The following is a 22,358-nucleotide window of genomic DNA, read 5'->3' as shown; positions in this document are numbered from 1 at the left end:
GAAACTATCCTAAGGCTGGCCATAACGTTATTTGAAATCCAACCCGTTCAAAAGTTAAAAATGACACGAAAGAAGGGAAAACACGAATATTAGCTTGATCCAAAACTTACGTGGCCCTCCAAATATTTTTCAACGGTAGACATTCAATTCAACTATTTCTTATGGTGTGGTCCATTTGAACATTGGATATGCCTCAAAATTTTTTATATAAAGGCCTGAAATTATCTTTTAACGTATATGGGCGGAGTGGATAAAACAAATAAATCATGGTGGGCCTTACATGCGGTGGCCGGGCTGCCTTTATACACGCGCGGATTATTTTCCGCGTAATGCGTTGATATATGCTGACTGCGTTCGTACGTAACTGGTGCGAACTTTTTGGTGGGCCATCATACATGATGGTAGTATAAAATCTGAATGGTCCACGTGATGCAGAACCCCATGAAACCTGTACGGCCCAACTTTTACTTTGATCCAAAACTTTGGTGGGCCATGAAAGAAGAAAAATGTTTCATCTATTGATTTGCATTTCTCTTTTCTATAGCCTACCAGAGTTTTAGATCGGTATGAAATTTGCCCCTACAAGGTTTCATGTGATTCCGCATCACATGGACCATCCGGATTACACTCCCATGACATGTGTACAAAGGTGCGCATGTGCGTAGGTGCGTAGGTGCGCATGCCTCATCAGGCTGGTATTTCTTTAAGAAAACGAGACAAAATTTCGTCTCCGCCGAAGAAATGAGATATTAAACCCCAAAATCTCGTCTCCGCCGAAGAAATGAGATTTTTGAAAGAGGGTTGATGCAGAAAGGGGATTTTCATACCTGAAAATCCGAATGGAATGGCACCAGGCGCTGTTGATCGATGCATTCTTCCGAGCTCCAACTTACGATCCGATCAACAAGTAGGCGATCTTCTCGATTCCGATATTTTTTCTGAAAGAAGGGTTTTCTTATTTCCGATATTTTTTTCGATTTTTTGAAAGAGGGGTTTTCTTACGGATTTATGAGTTGTTGGCCATAGTTTTCCTGTGATAGGGATCGTGGTTGTTAGCTACAGTGTGAAAATCTCGATATTATCGGCGATAATCCAAGATTTTCACTGATATCTCCGATTTTTCACCGATATTTGTGATATTCGCCGATAATCCAAAGAGAAACGAAATAAGGGGGTTTCAGTATCGCAAGACTAGCGATACCGATATTATCGGCGATATTTTGATAATATCGCCGACAACTTGAACACTAGTCCTACCTTTGATGTGGATTGCCCATCAAATGGGACCCACTTGATGTGCATGTTCTGATATTTCACAGGTAGTCGGTGTTGTGAGCAGATACATGTCAAACCCTGACAAGCAACATTGGGAAGTGGTGAAATGACTACTTCGATACATTCGAGGTACGAATGACTACGTCTTAACTTTTGAGAAGACAAGAACAAATTTGGTAGGGTATGTAGATTCCGACTATGCAGGCAGTGTGGATTTCAGAAAGTTTACTTTATGATACTCCTTTGTACTAGCAGGTGGGGCAGTGACAGAAGCATTTAAGGAAGGTGTTTGGTTGAGAGGCATGATAAATCGGTTAGGGCTTCAGCAGGAAGCCATGCCGGTTAATTGTGACAGTGAAAGCGCTATAAATTTGGTTAAAATTTTCGTTTATCACTCTCGTACTAAACACATTGATGTTTTTCACCACTTTATTCAACAGGTGCTTGAAGAAGGAGTTGTAACTCTGAAGAAGATTCATACTAGCATGAATCCGACAAACATGCTCACCAAGGTTGTTCCTATAGAGAAGTTCAAGTTCTGTGCAACTTCTCTAGGCTTAGCGATGGCGTAAAAGGAAGACAGAATATACATGAGAAGCATTGATGAAGCTATGATGCGAGGCAGAAATAAAAGAAGAGGACAATAAGCTACACGTTTGAAGATTGAAGACATAGTGGAGATTGTTGTATTTGATGCTTTAAATCTAATCAGATTCTACGCAGATTTTTTTCGCAAAACTGCAAAATTTATTTCCGATTTCGTTTAGGATTCTTCCCAAGGCTATATATATATGGGTGTAAATGGGATTGGGATGCATTCAAAGGGTTTCTAAATAGTTCTAGGGTTTCAAAGGGGTGTAGTAAGGGTGAGATTCGAGGTTGTTTGAATTTGGTAAGCCTTCTTTCTTTGTAATTTCTGCTTTCATAGTGAATTTTTGTCGCTTCGTGCTAAGTTTTTTTCCTAAAAGGGTTTTTCATGTTAAATCGTTGTGTTCTCCTTCATTTTTTGCTTAGTGCTTTTGGATTGCTATCCTAGATTCATCTCTGTGTGATTCTGTCATTTTCCCAACATTGATGATTCCGTTACTTTATTCTCCCATACACAAGATGCCTATTTTGAATTTCAGTAAAATTTTCTATTGCTTGTTATACTAGTTTTAATAGTGGCTACTCACATTATTCTGTTAATAGAACCATAGGGTGAGACTGACTATTTTGCAAACTTTGTTTGATGTTTCTTTGTAGCATATTTTGTATTTGGCGTATTATTATATCAAGGTTATGATCATAATATGTAGTTTTATATACAAGAATATTGGGGCCTATATGACTGTTGATCATTGCCATATAGGTTAGGGCAAAGGGGTGTCCATTTGATCATTCTATTAATGGTGGTTGTTTAATCACCACATGAAACAATTGTGATTAAACGACCACCATTAAAAGCTTCCTAGGGCCCACAATAAATTTTATTTGCTATCCTAACTGTTGATTAGGTCTCATAGACCTAGATGAAGGGAAAACACAAATTTTAACTTGATCTAAAACTTTTGTGACCCCTAGGAAGTTTTTAATGATGTGCCGTCAATCACTACTCTTTCCTATGGTGTGGTCCGCTTGAGATTTAGATGAGCCTTATTTTTTGCTCATGTCCTAAAATAAGTAGGCAAAATGGATGGACGACATAGCTAAAACACGTCCAGCATGGTGAGGCCGACAGAGCTTTTTCAGCGCCCACAAGTACGAAACTTTTACCCAGCTAGGTTAAAAGATGAAACCCTATCTCATTTTGAAATCTCTCTCCCCTAAAGTTCATCTTCTGTTGAAATTCCTCCCCTAAAACTCCTATGTCCTTTTCAAATCCTCTCTTTCCCAATATCCATGGACAATTACAATTGTGACGTCTGTGGCGAGATTATTTTCTTTGATCACTACTATTTGTTTGTTGAGTATCACACCACCTATGAGAAAAGCCAGCAGCAGGGTGGCATGAGTCCTCATGATCATCAAAACAATGGTGGCAACTATGATGGCAACCGCAATGTTCGCACCCATAAAGGACACAAAATGGCCAATGATGCCATTGCATTAGGAATTTGACTATTGCATGCTTCGTATAATAGTTTGATGATTTTGCTACTTTGTTCTCCCGTACAAATGATTCCTTCTTGAATTTTAGAAAATCTTTCAATTGCTTGATATACTACTTTTAATAGTGGCTACTCACATTATTCTCTTAATGGACCCATAGGGTGAGGCTAACTATCTTACAAACTTTTGTTGATGTTTCTTTGTGACCTGTTTTTTATTTGGTGTATTGTCGTAGCAAGGTTATGATCATAATATGTAGTTTTATATATATGAATGTTGAAGCATATGTGACTGCTAATCATTGTCATATAAATCAGGGCAAGGGGGTGTCTATTTCACCATTCTGTCAATGGTGGTCATTTAATCACCATAGGAAACAATTGTGATTAAACAACCACCATTAAAAGCTTTCAACGGTACACAGTAAAGTTTATTTGTCATTTAAATTATTGATTAGGTCTAACAGAATTGGATGAAGGTAAAATACAAATTTTAGCTTGATCCAAAACTTTTGTGACCCCTAGGAATTTTTTAATGGTGGGCGATCATTCACCACTCTTTCCTGTGGAGTGGTCCACCTAAGATTTATATCAACCATTTATTTTATTTTATTTTATTTTTTTCTTATGCCCTAAAATAAGTAGGCTAAATGGATGGATGATGTAAATAAAACATGTCCATTATGGTGGGGCCCACAAAGTTTTTTCATGCCCATAAGAACCGACATGGGTGCTTGAGGGGTCACTCTACTTAAACTTCTACCAAGCTATATTAAAAGAAAAATCCAATCTCATTTTGAAATCACTCTCCCCTAAGGCTCATCTTCTTTTAAATCCCTTCCCCAAAACTCTCATCTCATTTTCAAATTCTCTCATTGCCTAAGATTTATGGCCAATTACGATTATGACGTCTGTGGCGAGATGATTTTCTTTTATCATTATTGTCTGTTTGTTGAGCATCGCATCACTTATGAAAAAAGGTGGCAGTAAGACGGCGCAGGATGCCATCATCATTAAAACAATGGCAACAACCATGGCGTTCGTGCCAATTAGAGACGCAAGATTTCCAGTGATATAGTTGCATTATAAATTTGACTATTACATACTTCATTTAATGGTTCGATGATTCTATTACTTTTTTCTCTCATACACATGATCCTGCTTTGAATTTCAGTAAGTCTTTCTATTGCATGATATACTAGTTTTTGTTGGTACACTTATTTATGCACCTATTTGTCAATCACATAGGTAAGTGTGTCAATTAGTCGGTTGAACCCTTAGAAGCTGAAGGCGGAATACACAAGAGAGCGTGAAGCATCAAGGAAGTGAAAATAGATAAATTGAGGTGCTTGGTGATACTAACATTAGACCAAAAACAACCTAGCCTCTAGATGATCGTTCCCTAATTGAAAAACCATTAATTGATCATCCCTCAGCCTTAGAGCTCTTGAGCTATTGGAAACCAAATTGCCTAAACTAGCAGACGCATATGAGAGCTCGATTGAAGCTCAATCGATCTCGATCGATCGGGTCGATTAATCGAAGCAGATCTCGTTCGATCGATCGATCATGACCAAAACTATACAGGGAGATCTCTAGCCTATCTCGACAACTCTCGAATGAAGCTCGATCGAACATGGCCAAAACTGTCCAGTGATTTTTATTTTTATTTTTGCCTAAATTGACAACATTCAATCAATGGACCTCAGTCGATCGACCAAGGATGCCATTTTCTGCTCGTTTTATAGCCACTGCAAACCGAAATCTATATTAAGGTCATTCAGACATTGTAGGAAGTGTGGTGCTAGGTGTGAATGCTAGAATTGCGAGGATCAAACTCACGGGGGCCTTTTCAGGCTTTTACTAGCACGGTTGGTTCGTGGTATGAAATGTTTGGCTTGGAGTCGCAACTAGTCAATTAACTCAAACTTTTGAAGTTAGCTATACCTTGTAGAATCCTTATAAATTAAAGAATACTTGGATTCTTTATTTTAAAATGACTCATGATCTACGACTTGGGATTCTAAATAAGGGACCAAGATGACAGAGAAGGAAGGCATTAGGCACATTCTCTACTCGCATGAATGTGCACTTTTTTACTTTACGAAACTCTGTAAATTATAAGAGATTTGATTAGCTTAGCATCAAACAATGTGATGAATGGATGATATGTAATGCAATAGTGCGACGTCTAACTTAGGAGTGGGAGTGAAGAATTAAAATAGAGGTGATCTGCCATGACTCATTCACTTGAGAAAGATGGTAGATAGAGAGAATTGATAGGGACATCATGCGTACACGTGCACGCACACCCCCCCTACACACATATGTACGCAGAAGGAGGGTCCCACCATCGATCTGGCTCGATGAAAACGTCCAGGGAGGGCCTCCTAACTAGAAGACGAAGTTTTGGTTCAAAAGGGTGGGCCAGATAGTCAAGAAAAGCCCATCATGGGATCTCATGATCGTGGCCCACTAGTCGAATTAAGTTCATATTTTAGATTTTGCGTATTTATGTTATTTAGAACATCATGAACACTTTAGATTTCTTTGTTTGATTTTTATTTTAGTTTACTTCGTCGCTAAGTAATAGGTCGCGCACATGGCGCAAGTTTAAGGGTATAGGGTTTTCCCTATAAGTAGGCATACCTTGTAGTTCTTTTAGATTGAAGTTGAATAAAAATTTCTGCATGGTTTTTCTGCTCTCTGAGTTTTTGAGTTGTGAAAAAATTAAAGTGGGTGCGAAGCCCTCCCTTTTCGAGGGTTGAGATTAAAGTGGATACGAAGCCCTCCCATTTCGAAAAGTTAACTACCGTGGTGCGAAGCCACGTTTATCCACATCCGCCCCTCCATCTTATTTCATCCTTCCCACAACTATATTCGCTCCAAATCTATCTGTTTTGTAGTTGTTCATCCCTCTACAACCAGTTTTTAGAATCTGGTCCTTTAGGAGGGCTAAAACTTCGACGGAGCACCACGCCCAGACCGTAGCTCGGATCGACATGAGATTGGAGGTTTTGAGCCCAAGCCTGTCCGACCAGGGCCAAGAAGCCGATTTAAGAAGGCGGGCCTTCATCGCACATGCGTGTGGCCAGCCCACCTGCACATGTGCATCAGACCTAGGGCACCGTCTGCACGTGGGGGCTATTTCTAAGATAGATTTTTCTCTTGTTTTTCTCTTTTCATCCATAATTTTATAAACTCTAATCCTAGATTGCCCTAAATCCGCAATTTCTATCTCTTTTCTCACCCTAGGGTTCCTTGATTTGAAATTGGTGAATTCCTTGAATTAGGGATTGATTGTCATGCATGTGTGGATGATTTCTATTTCCTTTTGAGTATTGTTTAGTTCATAATTTTTATTGATCCAGCCCTAACGTGTGTAGGTCTGGACCCACATAAATTCCCCTTAATTGAATATTTAAACTTTTGTGTGGGATGTGAAATTTGTGTAATTGTTTATGAACTAACGTGATCTTAAGCCTAAAATCTTGCACATCATATCTGAATTTCATGTCCCACATCAATTTGGTATCAGAGCTTAGGGTTCTTATAGGGGAGAATACATTATTTTGTTTAGGGTTAGTTTGTTTAAGTCCGTCATGCATCTAGTCCATCACATGTAGTTTTTAGGAGTCCATAGTCCCTTATTTTATTAGCTATATTGCTAGATTTTAGTATTTACATTGCTGTAACTTTCTGTTATTCCTTTAATTTGACAACTATATTGCTGGATTTTAGTAGCACTGCGTAGTTTCTCTCATATAGTCTCATAGGATCATTTAGTCTCATATAGTCGTCGTAGAAAGTCCTTAGGTGGAGTTAGCAAGTTGTACGCCCACACATACGGGTCATGGTTTTGGCTAGCACCCTACACTAAATATGGAACAACTGCTAGAGTCACTAAACAAGCTGTCCCAGCAGATCAAGTCTTGGGGTAAGTGCTTGGAAAGAAGCATAGATCAACGCTTTGACCAAATAGAGGCCTCCCTTAGGACAAACCCCACCATTAGGGAAGATGGTCAATCTCAGGTTCGTGTCCAGGAGGATAAACCAATGAATGGAGGTGGCGAAGGAATCGGTCATGGGCGTGCACCCGTACCCCCATCCCATGAAGGACATTAAGATCATTATTTTGAGAGGTACAACATGTGCGGCCTCATGACTAGAGAGAGTGCCCCAGAGGCTACTATAGAGTTACACACTGAGGTCATTCCGATAGTTGATGAGTTTCATGATATCTTTCCTGATGATCTATTGGATGAGTCTCCCCCTAGGAGGGATATAGAGCACACCAAAACATGGGACACCGTAATACCTACAGCCGAGTTTGCGTTTAATAGTTCTGTCGATAGGTCCACAGGTCTCAGTCCTTATGAAGTCGTTACTGGTTATAAACCTGAGAAACCTATTGATCTTGTCCCTATGTCACTGTCTCATAGGCCGTCAGAGCCTGCAGAGTCTTTTGTGCATCACATTCATTCATGGCATCAAGAAATCAGGCAGAAGATCACTACTAGTAATGAACATTACAAATTTTCTGCAGACCAGCATAAATGTTTCAAGGAATTCAATGTAAGGGACTCTGTGATGGTCCGCATCAGGCCCGAGCGGTATCCTCCAGGGGCCGTTCATAAGTTACACGCGCGTAGCGCTGGACCCTTCAAAATTATAAAACGAAACGGTCTCAATGCGTATGTGGCAAATCTTCCACCCTCCATGGGAATTAGTTCCACATTCAATGTGGAGGATCTAGTTGCATTTCAAGGGGTCATTGATGCATTGTCCAGCCTTTCGCCTAACCATCCTGATTCCCCAGACCTTTCCCTTGATCCATGGCCCCCTCCCAATCCATTTTACCAGTCTCTACCTCCCATACCTATCCGTCTCGACCTATCTTCCCAGCTACTACGTCCCATACCTACCCCTCCCGACCCATTTTTCCAACATCTACCTCCCATACCTACTCGTCCCGACTCATTTTTTCAGCCTTTACCTCCTATACCTACCTGTCCTGACCCATCTTCCTATCTACTACATCTCATACCTACTCTTCCCGACCCATTTTCTCAGTCTATACCTCACATACTTACCATTCGCACACCTAGAGAGGAAATAAAAGATATTCTGAACCATCAAATAATATCCACGTCGGACGGCGAGTTTCAGAAGTACCTGGTTAAATGGAAGTCACGCCCAACTTCGAACAAATACGTGGCTCACCGAGGAGGAGCTTTAAAGACTTCATCCCGACATCCTAGAGCGGTTCATAGTTTTGTTTTGTCGGTGGCGAAATCTTCGCAGCGGGGAGAATTGATGCGGACATCATGCGCACATGCACACGCACACCACCCCCTACGCACGTACATAAGTAGAAAGAGGGCCCCACCATCGATCTGGCTCGATGACGACGTCCAAGGAGGGCCTCCTAGTTCGAAGACGAAGCTTTGATTCAAAAGAGTGGGCCCGATAGTCAAGAAACGTCCATCATGAGATCTCATGGTCGTGGCCCAGTAGTCGGATTGATTTTATATTTTAGGTTTTTCTTATTGTTATTATTTAGAACATTGTGAATGCTTTAAATTTCTTTGTTTAATTTTTATTTTAGTTTAATTCATCGCCAAGTAAGAGGTTGCGCACATGACGTGAGTTTAGGAGTATAAGATTTTCCCTATAAATAGGCACCCCTTGTAGTTCTTTTGATTAATTGAAGTTGAATAAAAATTCGTACATGGTTTTTCTGCTTTCTGAGTTTCTGAGTTGTGGAAAAATTAAAGTGGGTGCGAAGTCCCCCCTTTTTGAAGGGCTGAGATTAAAGTGGGTGCGAAGCCCTCCCTTTTCGAAGGGTTAACTACCGTGGTGCAAAGCCACGTTTATCCCCATCCGCCCCTCCATCCTTCCCACAACATCTTTGCACCCAATCTGTTTGTTTTGCAGCTGTTCATCCCTCCACAATCAATTTTCAAAATCTGGCCATGCATGAGGGCTGAAACTTCGATGGAGCACCACGCCCAGACCACAACCCAGATCGACGTGAAATTTGGAGGTTTTGCAGCCCCAGCCTGGCCGACCAGGGCCAAGAAGCTGATTTGGGAAGGTGGGCCTTCATCACATGTGCAGCCAACCCATCTGCCCACATGCGTCAGCCCCGGGACACCGTCTGCACATGGGAGCTATTTCTGAGTCAGTTTTTTCTCTTGTTTTCCTCTTTTCATCCCTAATTTTATAAACCCTAACCCTAGATTGTACTAAATCCCCAATTTCTATCTCTTTTCTCATCCTAGGGTTCCTTGATTTGAAATTGGTGAATTTCTTGGATTAGGGATTGATTGTCATGCATGTGTGGATGATTTCTATTTCTCTTTGAGCATCATTTGGTCCATAATTTTTAATGATCCAGCCCTAGCTTGTGTAGGCCGGGACCCACATAGATTCCCCTTAATTGAATATTTGGACTTTTGTGTGGGATGTGGAATTTGTGAAGAATTAAAATAGAGGTGATCTGCCATGACTCATTCACTTGAGAAAGATGGTAGATAAATAGGAAAAACAATCCAGTCAGCTTGAGTTTTGATATGGCAGGATCCAGAGAACTTACAAGCCCCAAAGCATGCTCTAGAATAGACTGGAGAAGCAAAGGGTGGAGAATGGAGAGATGTGATGATGCAAATGTTAGATGCGAGAATGATGAGAATGATAATAATGTGTAGTGCAATATCCAACTCAAGAGTGGGATTGAGAGATTAAAACAAAAGCAATATATTAACACTCGTTTATTTAAGGGAGACGACAAAGAAAAGAAAAGGATCTAGCCAATTTAAGTTTTTGACTAGATAAATCAACCACTCCCAGAGATTATGCTTGAATAGACTAGAGAATCAGGGAATTGAAGAGAGAAGTGTTACGACAAACTATAAATGAAGTAAAAGAAAGTAGTAAATATACCATATGCAATGACTGACAAAATGGAGATGTGGGGGGATGGAAGAAGAGTAGAGATGGTCGGGTATTCTCAACCTCGACACTACTCTATAAGATCTAAATCATTGGGATGACTTATTTTGGTTGGATGATATCTTTGAATATATTAAATTGGATGGCCTGTTTCAATAAAGATTGATAGGTTGCACGTCCCCTAACGATACCCAGATCAAAAGTTAATGTCAATTTACGGTCCACCATTTGACCCAACCATGTTAGGAACATATCTGTGACACGTTCTACATCAGGTGACCAATGGACAAGTTTATTGGTGGCCTATCTTCGGTCCAGGTAAATCATAAAGTGCCTCCTATCTGATGGTCAGATGTCCTGTATGCACGTTAGTGCTATGTTTATTTATATATCATCTCCACATCAACTAATCCAATAGATATTTTTGGGGCCTGGTCTATGCATGGTGAGCCAACTGAAACGACTTGATCACAGATATCAAGGACCCTAACGGTACAAACTGACCACCCCGGTAGCATATTCTCAAGTTATGTTACGAAACACAAATGTTGTTAACCGGTTGGACAACAATTTATAATCCACCTAGCATAACTTCTATTCTTTACGCCACATCCAAGCCTTCCAATATGTTTTTCTGACCATGAGGATCAACTTGCATCAAAATCAGCTATATCCACTCGTTGAGTGGACCGCACTGGTATTTTGTTTTTTGTTTCTATGATATGATCCACCAGATGAATGAAGGGGGCTGATTTATTTATTACTATTATTATTTTGTAGAAAATGATCCTCATGGTTGGCCCAACCTATTGGAAGGGTTGGATGTCGCACATGCATGATCGAAGGGAAGTTGCTCGATGGATGGATCTTAAATCTGGTCCAACCAGTTGGACTAGGGACTTCCATCTCGGGTACTACCTCTGCCCGTCCATACGTTTGATACACAGTGGCCTACATAAGCAGTGAATTAGCCTTATTAGGCTTAGGAGCAGATTAGGTGAGAGAGACCCCCGAGCCATTGAGGATGGGACTCTTGACTGCGGGGCTCATAGTGATATATGTGCCTTAAATCCACATTGTCCAACCATTTTGAAAACTCATTTTAGGGCACGATCCCAAAAATAAAGTTGAATAAAATCTTAGGTGGACCACACCATAAGAAATAGTCGTGATTGAATCCACACTATTAAAAGCTTCATGGATTCCATGAGAATGTTTATTTGCCATCCAACCAGTTGGTCACGAACACCTGGATGAAGATACCACACAAATATCATCTTGATCCAAATATTTTGTGACCCGCAAGAAGTTTCTAATGGTTAGTCACCACTCTGTCATGTACTATAGTTTATCTGGGATTTGAAATTGCTTCATGTTTTGTATCATGCCCTAAAATGAGCTACCAATACGGATGAATGGCGTGGATGTAGTCACTTACATCACAGTGGGCCCCACAATCAAAATCCCACCCACGTCGGTGGATCCGAGGTCTCACCCAACTCTCCTTAGCAGAGCTAAAATGTAGGGCTGTACACGAACCAAGTTAGCTTGGTTAGCTAGCTTGACTCGATTCAACTCGGTTCGAAGCTGAGTTCGAGTCGAGTCAAGCTGATTTTTTTAGCTTGAAATTTTTTTTAAACCGAGTTCGAGCTTGCCTGAGTTCGACTGGACTCGTATTGAACCCCAACTCGAATCAAACTCGGATCGAACTAGTTCGGTGACTCGGTTACTTTGATATTGATGTTGCTCACCAAGTGTTTGATGAAATGACTCAACGAAGTGTCGGCTAGTGGCAAGGAAGGTATGTATATGAAACAAATACCATTTTCTTTGATTTTGATGTTACCTACCGAGCGTTTGATGAAATACATATAAATTAATGTTGTTGCTTTATGTTCAGTGAGAAATTGAAGGTGCACCCCATGTATTTGAGAAAAATGCTGCAGAGACTCAATTTTGGCTTGAACTCGACTCAAACTGGCCCGAGTTGCTGACTAAACAGAGCCGAGTCAAGCTGTGACATTCAACTCATGTACACCTCGTGGACCGAATCGTCTACAACACCTATTTTCTAGGCGCGGATTGGGTACTTCCCCCACCTGTCCCTAACTAGGAACGTACATGGGCTTTGATGGGCCACCGTCATGTATGGGTTTTATTAACACCGTCCACTATTTTTCCATATCAGTTTAGGGTACGAGCCCAAAAATAATTTAGATCCACGACTCAAGTGGACCACATAACAGGAAGCAACGATGATAATGACATCCATTATTAAAACCTTCCTGGGACTATAGTGATGGTTAATTTCCATCCAACCTGTTCATAAGGTAACATAGACATAAATGAAGGGAAAGCACAAATATCAGGTTGATCCAAAACTTCCGTAGCCACCAAAAAGTTTTCAATAGTGGATGTTTAGTCCCCATTGTCTGGTGCCCTTGAGACTTGAAACTGCCTATTTTTTAGCCTGTAACATAAAATAATATGAAAAAATGAATGGACGGTGTGGATAATACCCATACATCAGGGTGGCCCCTCAGAGCCCCAATTCGTTCCTAGCTAGAGATGGGGTGGTGGTAGTACCAATTTGCGTCCCTGTTTTCTGCAGCTCCTAGAACGAAAACGAATTGGCTCCCCTGCTACTAGCTCGGTGGCTGGTGGACAGTGCTCTGTGGGCGCCACCATGATGTATGTGTTTCATCCATGTTGTTCATCCATTTTTATATATAATTTTATGGCTTAATACCAAAAATGAGAGGTATATAAATCTTAGTTGGATCGCACCATAGGAAAACAATAGTGATTGGATATCTACCATTAAAATCCTCCTGAGGCCCACCGTACTGTTCATTTGACATCCAATCTATTGATTAGGTCATACAGGCCTGGATGAAGGGAGAAAAACAAATATCAGATAGATCCAAAACTTTTATGGCCCCCAAAAAGTTTTTAATGGTCAACGTTCATTCAACATTGTTTCTTGTAATGTGGTCCACTTGCGATTGGGATATACCTCAAGTTTGGTCTCATACCATAAAATGATCCATCAAAATAGATGGACAGCATGGATGAAACACATATTGGCTGGTGGCAGAGGAGTATTCAATCTGTTTCCCCTAAAACACCAAGCATCTGTGCGCCCACCATGTTGTATTCGTAAAATCCACTCTATCCCAAGGGCAGATTAGCTGTGACCCCATATCCAGCAACGTGTGTGAGACCCTGACCGTGGGACCCACCTTGTTGTATGTGTTGTATATCCAGGCTATCCATCAGTTTTTCTGGTTCATTTAGGGCTTGGTTCCATAAATGAAGCAGATACAAATCTCAAGTGGACCACGCCACAGGAAACGGTGGTCAGTGAATGCCCACCATTAAAAACATCACTACGCCAAAACTGTGAAAAAAGGACGGTCCAAAACCGGCTTGATTCAAAACCTGTGGCCTCTAAGAAGTTTTTAATGGTGGAAATCCAATCCCTACTCCATGGTCCACTTAAAATTTATACCTACATCAGTTTTTAAGACCATGTCCTAAATTCAACCTACAAAATAAATACACAGCATGAATATATACATCAAGGTGAGTCCCATGGTCAAGCTCTCACCCATAAGGTATTTGGGTAGAGTCCATAAAGATGGTTTTTTCCCCCAACTATACACATTGCATGGTGGGATCCTGAAACACATCTCAAAATGTAGGATTGATTATATGTGTTAATGGGCTGAGCCAAGCTTCATTCAAGCCTGGCCCGCATTTTATGACCTAAGTTTATATTTGACTCAGGCCTATGACAGGCCACAATAGCCCAACCCAATCCACTACAAGAAAGGAAGGATTACCCGCCGGTTGGGGGAACCCTTTACCGGCAGGAAGTAAAACTGGCCGTGGGCAAAGGGTACTTATAAGACTAAAAATAAAAAACCCTACACCTCATTCTTTCCATCTCCCCGCCACGCGCCGACTCTCTCTCTCTCTCTCTCTCTCTCTCTCTCTCTCTCTCTGCGCCTCCCTTTCCGCTTTCGCCTCTTCCTCTCTGCTCGATCTGCATCTGCCTCTCCCTCTCTCTCTCTCTCTCTCTCTCTCTCTCTCTCTCTCTCTCTCTCTCTCTCAAAACCTAGCCCTCTCTCTCTCTCACTCGATTCCCTCTCTCTCTCTCTCAAAACCCTAGTCATCCCTCTTTCTATCTCCTCGGCCCTCTGCTCCAGTTCGGCCTTCGGTTGCCAGGTATGATGTAAGGTTTTTCCCTTCTCACTGTTGCGTTCTAAAATTTAGAATACCTGATTAGGGATATGCATTGTCGAATCCTTAATTAGGAATTTGTATAACAAATCCCTAATTAGGGATGTGTATTGCTGAATCCCTAGTTGGGGATTTACATTTTCGAATCCCTTTTTAGGGATTTGTATTGTTCAGGCAGAGTTGTGGTTATCTATTGCGTGCTTACTGGGCTTACTGCATTGTGGTTTGCATGTTGTGTGTCCGATAGGGGTAGAAGCGAACCCACTGAGTATGCATACCCTTGTTAGCTGAAATAACACCGCTGGATTTATTTATTTATTTTTTGGATAGGGGCATCACTGGGTATTTTTCATTCTCCATCCTGCAATAATGTCCACCTATTTGATAGTTATAGAAGTCTGGCTTTTGGTTTATGATCCATCTAAACTATCCATAATGTGTCCAGATTACTTTGAATTACTTGTATGCCATGTGTACAGTATCTTAGTGCCTGGGTATCATCCATCACACTTTGCCAGAGTATCAAAGGTTCTTCTCATATTAAATATGAAATTATACCTTATGCTAGTTAAACAGCCTTCAACCAAAACCCAAGGCCATGTTTGGCAGCCACTTAAAAATGACTTCGTCTCATTTTAGTTAATGGTAATTATGTATTAGAGATTTGGACAGTGCTCGGTGGACCCCACAATGATGCATGTATTTTAGCTATGCGGTCCATTCACTTGGATCATTATTTTAGGGCAAGAGCCTAAAAAAGAGTCATATCCAAATCTCAGGTGGACCATACTGCAGCAAAACAATGGTGATTGAGGCCCCACCATTTTTGTAAATGGTGATTGAGGCCCCACCATTTTTGTAAATGGAGTTGAGTGTGCTCTTCTTTGTTTCCTTTTTTTTTTTTTTTTTGCAAAATTTTAGTTGGAAAATATCTTTAAATAAAGTTGCCTTTTTCAAATTATAAGTCATAAATTATTTTTTGCAAGCAATGAATTTTTTTTAAATAAAATTTTATTTTCTCTGAATTCAGATGCATTTATAACCACTGTATAGAGCACTGAAAAACATTCAATGTGTAGTGCCTGAAAGCTTGTTCTTGGTTGGAAATGTAAAGAGCTAAAATATTTTCCAACAAGTTGTAACTTCATCTTTTAGCCTTCTCTCCATTATTCTTCTTTTTGTTACAATTTTCAATCTAAAGCATGGTATTGTCCTAGGTAATTGGAAAATGCAGGTTCAAAATCATCAAAATATAAAGTACAATGGAACAGTACAAGGCTCGAAGTATATATGGAGAACTGAAGGTTTTCGTGGCCTATTTAATGGCAATGGTACCAATTGTGCATGGCATAGTGCCAAACTCGGCAGTCAAGTTTTTTTTAGCTATGAGCAATCATCTAGGTTTGGTTTCTCTGCATTGAATCATTTTCTTACATTGTTTGAAGGCTGATGCCAATATCTCTTTAATTTTATTTGTGCTGATTGATGTGTATGAATTTATAACATTTTGTCATGATTGATGTCAAGTTCTTTAGACATCTATGTTCGATGCCTATGATCCTTTTTTTAGTAAATGGCATAAAAGTCCCCTCATTGTGCATACCAAAACATTTACTTGGAATGTTATTGTAAGAGTGCATGACATAATCATCAAACATGCCATCCTTTTGGCTTTTTATATTGTTGCTAAAGATTAATTTATTAGAATGCCTATTAAGTAGCTCACAAGTTAAAATAGAAAAAAAGAAAGATTTGTTTGATGCCGCTATACATATTCACTGCACATGAACATAGCAGGTGGAACTGGCAGTTGGACTGCTTTGAACTAAACGGTGGCAAAAAAATGGTTCATGGTCCAGTTCTGGTTTTAAATAGTTGATTGAATTTTTTATTTTGATTTTCCTTTTGTCTTTGAACATATGGGTTATACATTTGAATCTGATTGCTAACTTTATGGATTTTTGGATGAGAAGATTTTGGACTTGTGTTTTATTGCTTTGGAAAACATTTAGGTCCATTAGACATTGGTTTAACAATCGTACCAGCAATGTCGTTTTAGAGACAATGGGCCATTAACAAATAACAAAAATGCCATTTTCTCTGGCCATGTATCTCTATAATCTATTCGTGCATGCCTAACCTACCCATGATTTTCTTTCCTGGTCTTCTGACATGCTCAGCTTCAGAAATTGTCTAAACAGAACCAACAGCTTGTATTACTGTTGAGTCCATCTCAATCTTAGAGAATATGCACTCTAGAGGGTAAGCATACATATCAAATGCCCAGGGATTCAAATTCCATGATATGCTTAAATTATAGAGGCTGATACATATACAATAAAATCACATACATGCTACATTTTGTGGTAGAGATATACAATTGATGAAGTCTTGGAGAAATTTGCCTTTTCTATTAGTCATAGTTTTTCTGGGTGATGTATGGAGTGAACCAGTTGTAAGGCTTCCCCTAGGATCTTGAAGAGGACCTTTGGTCATAAGGTTCTAGTTCTTACATATATGTTGATGATTTTACCAGCATGAACTTGAAGAATGTCAACATCAGTGAGAAAGTTTCTTCCTATTCTGATTTGTAGAGTAGACAAGAGACTTAATTCTCCTCAATGAATATTTCATGGTAGTTTTAGATCTTGATTTAATATCCCAAATGGGCTGTTTGTTATGGGTAAGTTGCAAGGAAATTGAAATCTGAGCCATAAAACTATATGTTTGTCCACTCAATGGATTAGTGACTTCTAATACTTCCATTCTCTTTACACAGGCCATCTAACTGGAGGAAAAAGCGAATCCATTTTCACGACTTCATGTTGGGTGTCCATAGTCGCCTTCAAGTAAGAATTTTTCTGTAATTTCTTCATCTAATAGTAATCTGGGAATCTAGTTGGAACATAATTATTTACAAGCCCCAAATCTACTTTGGTTGAATGTCAGTGGGGTGACCCCATTTTGAACTGACAGAGCATCTGGGCATTACGACATGTTATTGATTTTCCACTTTTCTGCAAATGAAACGATACCTTGTTCGTTTCTAAGAACTAAAAAAGAACCGAGCATTAGTTTTGCGGAAAATGGGTTTTCTGGATACTCTCAAACATACCCTTAATGCATAAGTTACCGAATACTTTTATTTGAAGGCTCTTAGAGCAAGTTCTGCATCCAATCAGTTTTCAAGACAATACTTGCCAAGGCTGCACCTCTGGGTGAAGCCAAGAAGCTCATTGGTTGTTTCTGAACTGTGATTAATACACGATGGTGAATGCTGTCTCTTCATTTCTCTTCAATTTTGGAAGCTAAAGTGTCGAATGTCTCCAAGTTTCAGCAGTAACAATTTCCATGTTTCCTTAATTCCATTTGATTTTTGTGTGATATTTACAGTTTCTATACACCAACCTATAAAAAGAGGTAGGATCCAGTGTGCATCCAGTGCCATATATTAGATGGTATCAGTCCTATGATAAGATTGGCAAATGTCTCAATCCATCCAAACCAGCCAACTGGTAGACCAGGTTATGGATGGGCCACTGGTTGAAACTGTTTCCAACCATTTGATCTAAGAATTCTTTTACCATCCAAAAATACCAAGAGGTGCTCCACTAATGGTATGGTTTGAATCCTCAGCCAAGTGCACGAATCAAGGTCTTGTAGGGTTGTGACCATTTAGTAAATGGTACCAAAATGCATGCTAGATCCTAAATCATGCATTATTATCTATACTTTCAAGTTTATTACCAAAATTTATCAAACACTTGAGCCTCACTGGCATTCTTTTTTTGTTCATCAATTGAAATGAAGGATACAAAAGAGAAGCGTTTCTTGTATGGTATTGTTGCAAATGATCAACAGCATAGGGAAGACAAAAACCTTTAAACTAATGGAGTTTCAATGGTCCCATAGTCTCTCTAAATCAACAGTCTTATATGTAGAGATAAAGACAGGCAGTTAATTTTAAACCAAACACCATGTTACAACAGAACCAAACACCACCTACTTCATTGAGAACATCAACAATATGCAGAAATCCTCTCAAATGAAAAAGACTTGCTAATTAGATTAACCTTCAATGTTGGCTTTCCATTAAACCATCATCATTGTTATCTTAACCCTCAATGTTAGTTTTCTATTTTTATACATGGATGCTTTATTGTTTATTTACTTATGACTAATTTGAAAACATAACCAAGACTTTTTTGTATACTTTTTTACTTGTAGTGTAAGGTTTAAAAGGGATGTAGTGTATGGTATTGAAAGTTTTAAATAAATGCTGTTTTTTGTCTTGCGAGATGTAAGTTGCCCCATCGGCTTTACTAATATAGAATGTTCTAGATTATTTATATTGTCAATTGATCTTTATAGTTCCCATCCTTATTCACGGTCTCTCATTATGATGTTTATGCAAGTGAAAGATGTCTTCTTTCCATGGTACAATGCATTTGTACCTACTGACCAAGTCACTCTTTACACATCATCCAAGTTCACTTTCTATGTCAACAGAAGCTGAGTTTTGGTCAATGAGCAAGGTAAGTTATATCTATGCTTGGATTTATTATTTACATCATTCTATTTTAGTACATTATTGATGATTTTTAAACTCTGTTAAATGCTTTAGCTTCTAGATCAAGCTCTTTCACGAGAAGAATGTACTCTCCTTTTCATATTTTCATCAAGGGATACCAAAAGATTACGATTTAATTTATGACAGGAATACTTCTTGTGATTTGTTTCCGTACAGAATTTGCTTGATGTTGATGCCCATAGAACATCAAAGCTACGTGTGGGTTCCAAAAGTGCTAGGCTTGTTGATCTAAGGCCATTGACTAATAGTTGGGTACAAAATGCAACTTCTATAGTTTTCTTTTCTTTTGTTTATTTATATGCATGTTGGTTTTATGGAAGTTGAAATCTTGAAAATGTTGGTATAGCTATTGTAAAAAAAAACCTTGAAAAGTTAATAATGATTTTGAGGCATCATGTTGGTTTTTGCTACAACATCTGCCATCATGGCAGGCAGGTGGACTATTAGAAACAGGTGGATAGCTTAGAAAAATTCTACATTTTTTAAGCCATATATCTGTTTCATAATCTGTGGCTCACTTCTTTATTGGATTGACCTGATTCTTTGACTGTGGACGTTAGCATAATGGGACCCTTGTGATGGATGATCCGATCCCGTAGCTATGTTTTAGGGGTCATTTGGCAACCTAGAATTTAGAAATTACTAAATAAAGAATTTATTTCTAGGAAACAAATTCTCCGAGAAATTGAATCTGTTGGTTATGTCTGGAAACTGGGAATAAAATTCAGCAGATTCTAGAAATGTGCTTGAAAACTTGGAATTCATTACCTTGGAATGTCTACTTATATGACAAATTAAAGAAATATTCACATTTCCCTAGGGATTTGCAAGCTTCCCTTAGGCCAAGAATTCAAGAACTGGCCTTTTTCTGGAATTGGCTTGGTAACTTGATAGGATTTGTATCCGTAATTAGCTTATTCTCTCTCTTTTAATTTTTTTTAGTTGACATAGTTATTTTTTATTTTTTATTCTTATGGCGTAAATTGATGATTCAATAGATGAAATGACTTGTGTTTTTTGAAAACCAATCAATGCAGGAGCTGGAAATTGAGGATCTTGCTAATTTGAATCCTCTGTTTTGATGTACCCCATGGCTTATTTTCCCATTTTTGGAATCCGCTTCTATTTCCCTTTGTCACCTCTATATCTAGCTGTAGACAATCAACATCTCATTAGTTTATATAAAAAAATCAATTTCTTCAGCCTCAACTTCACCTAATCTCGGGCTATTTTCATGTGCTCAAGTTTTTGACATGTTTGTTTATCTATATGTTAGAAAGATGATCTTTTAGAACTGTGATGTCCTATCTACAAAGTAACCCAAAATTTTCATGCATAGGTCTTTGGGGACAATTTATGGGTTCTGTCACAAGGCAGTTAATCACACAATCCTATAATTGATAATTTCTTGATTGTTGAATTCTAGTATCTTGATCTATTAGCTGTAATTTCAAGGCCATTTGTGCTAATTTATTTCTACTTGTAAAAATCTACATTTGTATTCCTCTCTCTCTCTCTCTCTCTCTCTCTCTCTCTCTCTCTCATGTACACACCGACTATCTTCTGTTCTTGGCATTAAGACCTATCTATTTCAATTTTGACCCTTCTTTCAGACATTCAAATGGGAATAAGTCTCCTGCATGGATTTGTAATTTATTCAGACACCTCTTACATCTTTGGTTGTATTTTTCTCATCTTAAAAATGACTATAGGGTTGAAGAATCATAACACATCATCCCATATGTATGCCTCGTGTCCGACTGCAGCTATCTACAGGCAAGGTTCCTGTACATATAGCCGGCTTGGGCATTTCTCCATTTGTTTTCTTTTGTAGCCACTTGTAGTTTAGTGTATGGGGTTCCAAAGATGTATGTTCCAAGACCATGAATACAGTCAACTCTCCTTCAATGATTGTGCTTCTGTAATGGATACCATAAATGCGTAGATGCAATATTTTCACTGTATTATGGATCTCACATGGTAAAGCTATTTTCCATAATACATTCTTTTTGCTATTTTGTTTTGCAGGTTTTAGGCAAGGATGAATGGGAGCTAGATAACTGGATTTTATTTATTTATTTGAAACTATTCAATTTATTATTATAAATATTATTTTAATATGGGACCAGTGGTGACACGTGGCTAATCCAGTGTATTGTGTATTCTCATCACTACCACACTGGGGCCTACACTGGTGATAGAAGATCAGGTGGATCGGGGACGTTCACCATAATATGAGCTGGTGTGAATGTTATTTAGTCATTGCGATGCCTCACTAAGCCTTTGTTCTTTGGCTTTCTTAATAATAAGGGTATTCCCATTGACTGCACCTAACGAAAATGAAAGTTAAGAGAGGCTACTTGCAAAAAAGATCTGAAAAGACAAATGACCCTTTTGCCAGTTGAAGGGCTAGTTGTATATAATATAGATATTGGTAGTTTATAATGCATGCATGATTAGTGGACTGCCATCATCTTTTAGAAAGTGCATCATGATATTACATCTTAACCAACCAATGAATGGCCCAACGTACATTGCCCATGTTTCATGGAGAGAGTTAGACCGTCCATCTGATTACCAATATTATAGATGGCCAGGTTCAAATACATATGGATTAAATGATTCTAGCCTAACCGTGCTGAGAATGAAAATGGTTAATTTACCTATAGGCTGGCGTCCAGCACAACAGCCAGTAAAGGTGTATAAACTGCCGGTAAATCTTGACCTAAGCATATACTTGACTCAGGCCTATGACAGGCCATAATAGCCCAAGCTCGGCCCAAATTGTTTTTGCGCGGCATAACCTAAGTCAAAGGTCGCTTGTAGATGGGCTTTTCTTTTACATACTATGTTCTCCCATCATAGGGTCATCTTTTCTTTCTCTACTTCTCCATCTTTTCTTTGCTTCAAATCAAATCCAATTAAACCAAACATAAAAAAAAAAACACACATATATATATATATATATATATATATATATATATATATATATATATATATATATATATATATATATATAAAGATTCTTTGTATATTGAATAGAGGAGACAATATACAAACATTCGGCCGGGGCCACAAGGCAGAAAAAAAAAACAAAAAGTGGGCCCTGACTCGAAAGTCATTGATGAATTTGTGGTACAATTGTTGTTGATGCAGAAATTTGGTTAGCCCACCTTGAGCTAGTGAACCTACATAAAGGACAG

At 39.0% G+C, this 22,358-nt stretch overlaps 2 long non-coding RNA genes across 2 annotated transcripts; both read left to right on the top strand.

Annotated features, from left to right (window-relative positions):
* Window positions 1-15,625: 15,625 nt before the first annotated feature.
* Window positions 15,626-16,315, top strand: LOC131227912 (uncharacterized). The gene is made up of 2 exons (XR_009162600.1): window positions 15,626-15,699; window positions 15,782-16,315. It is a non-coding gene; the product is annotated as an uncharacterized LOC131227912 (long non-coding RNA).
* Window positions 16,316-18,975: 2,660 nt separating this feature from the next.
* Window positions 18,976-21,087, top strand: LOC131227179 (uncharacterized). Its single transcript, XR_009162089.1, has 3 exons — window positions 18,976-19,099; window positions 19,312-19,407; window positions 20,868-21,087. It is a non-coding gene; the product is annotated as an uncharacterized LOC131227179 (long non-coding RNA).
* Window positions 21,088-22,358: the final 1,271 nt, after the last annotated feature.

This window comes from Magnolia sinica, chromosome 15, assembly GCF_029962835.1.
Source record: "Magnolia sinica isolate HGM2019 chromosome 15, MsV1, whole genome shotgun sequence".
Taxonomy (NCBI): Eukaryota; Viridiplantae; Streptophyta; class Magnoliopsida; order Magnoliales; family Magnoliaceae; genus Magnolia; species Magnolia sinica.
The sequence above is the reverse complement of the archived record's forward strand: the minus strand, read 5'-3'. Positions and strand labels throughout refer to the sequence as shown.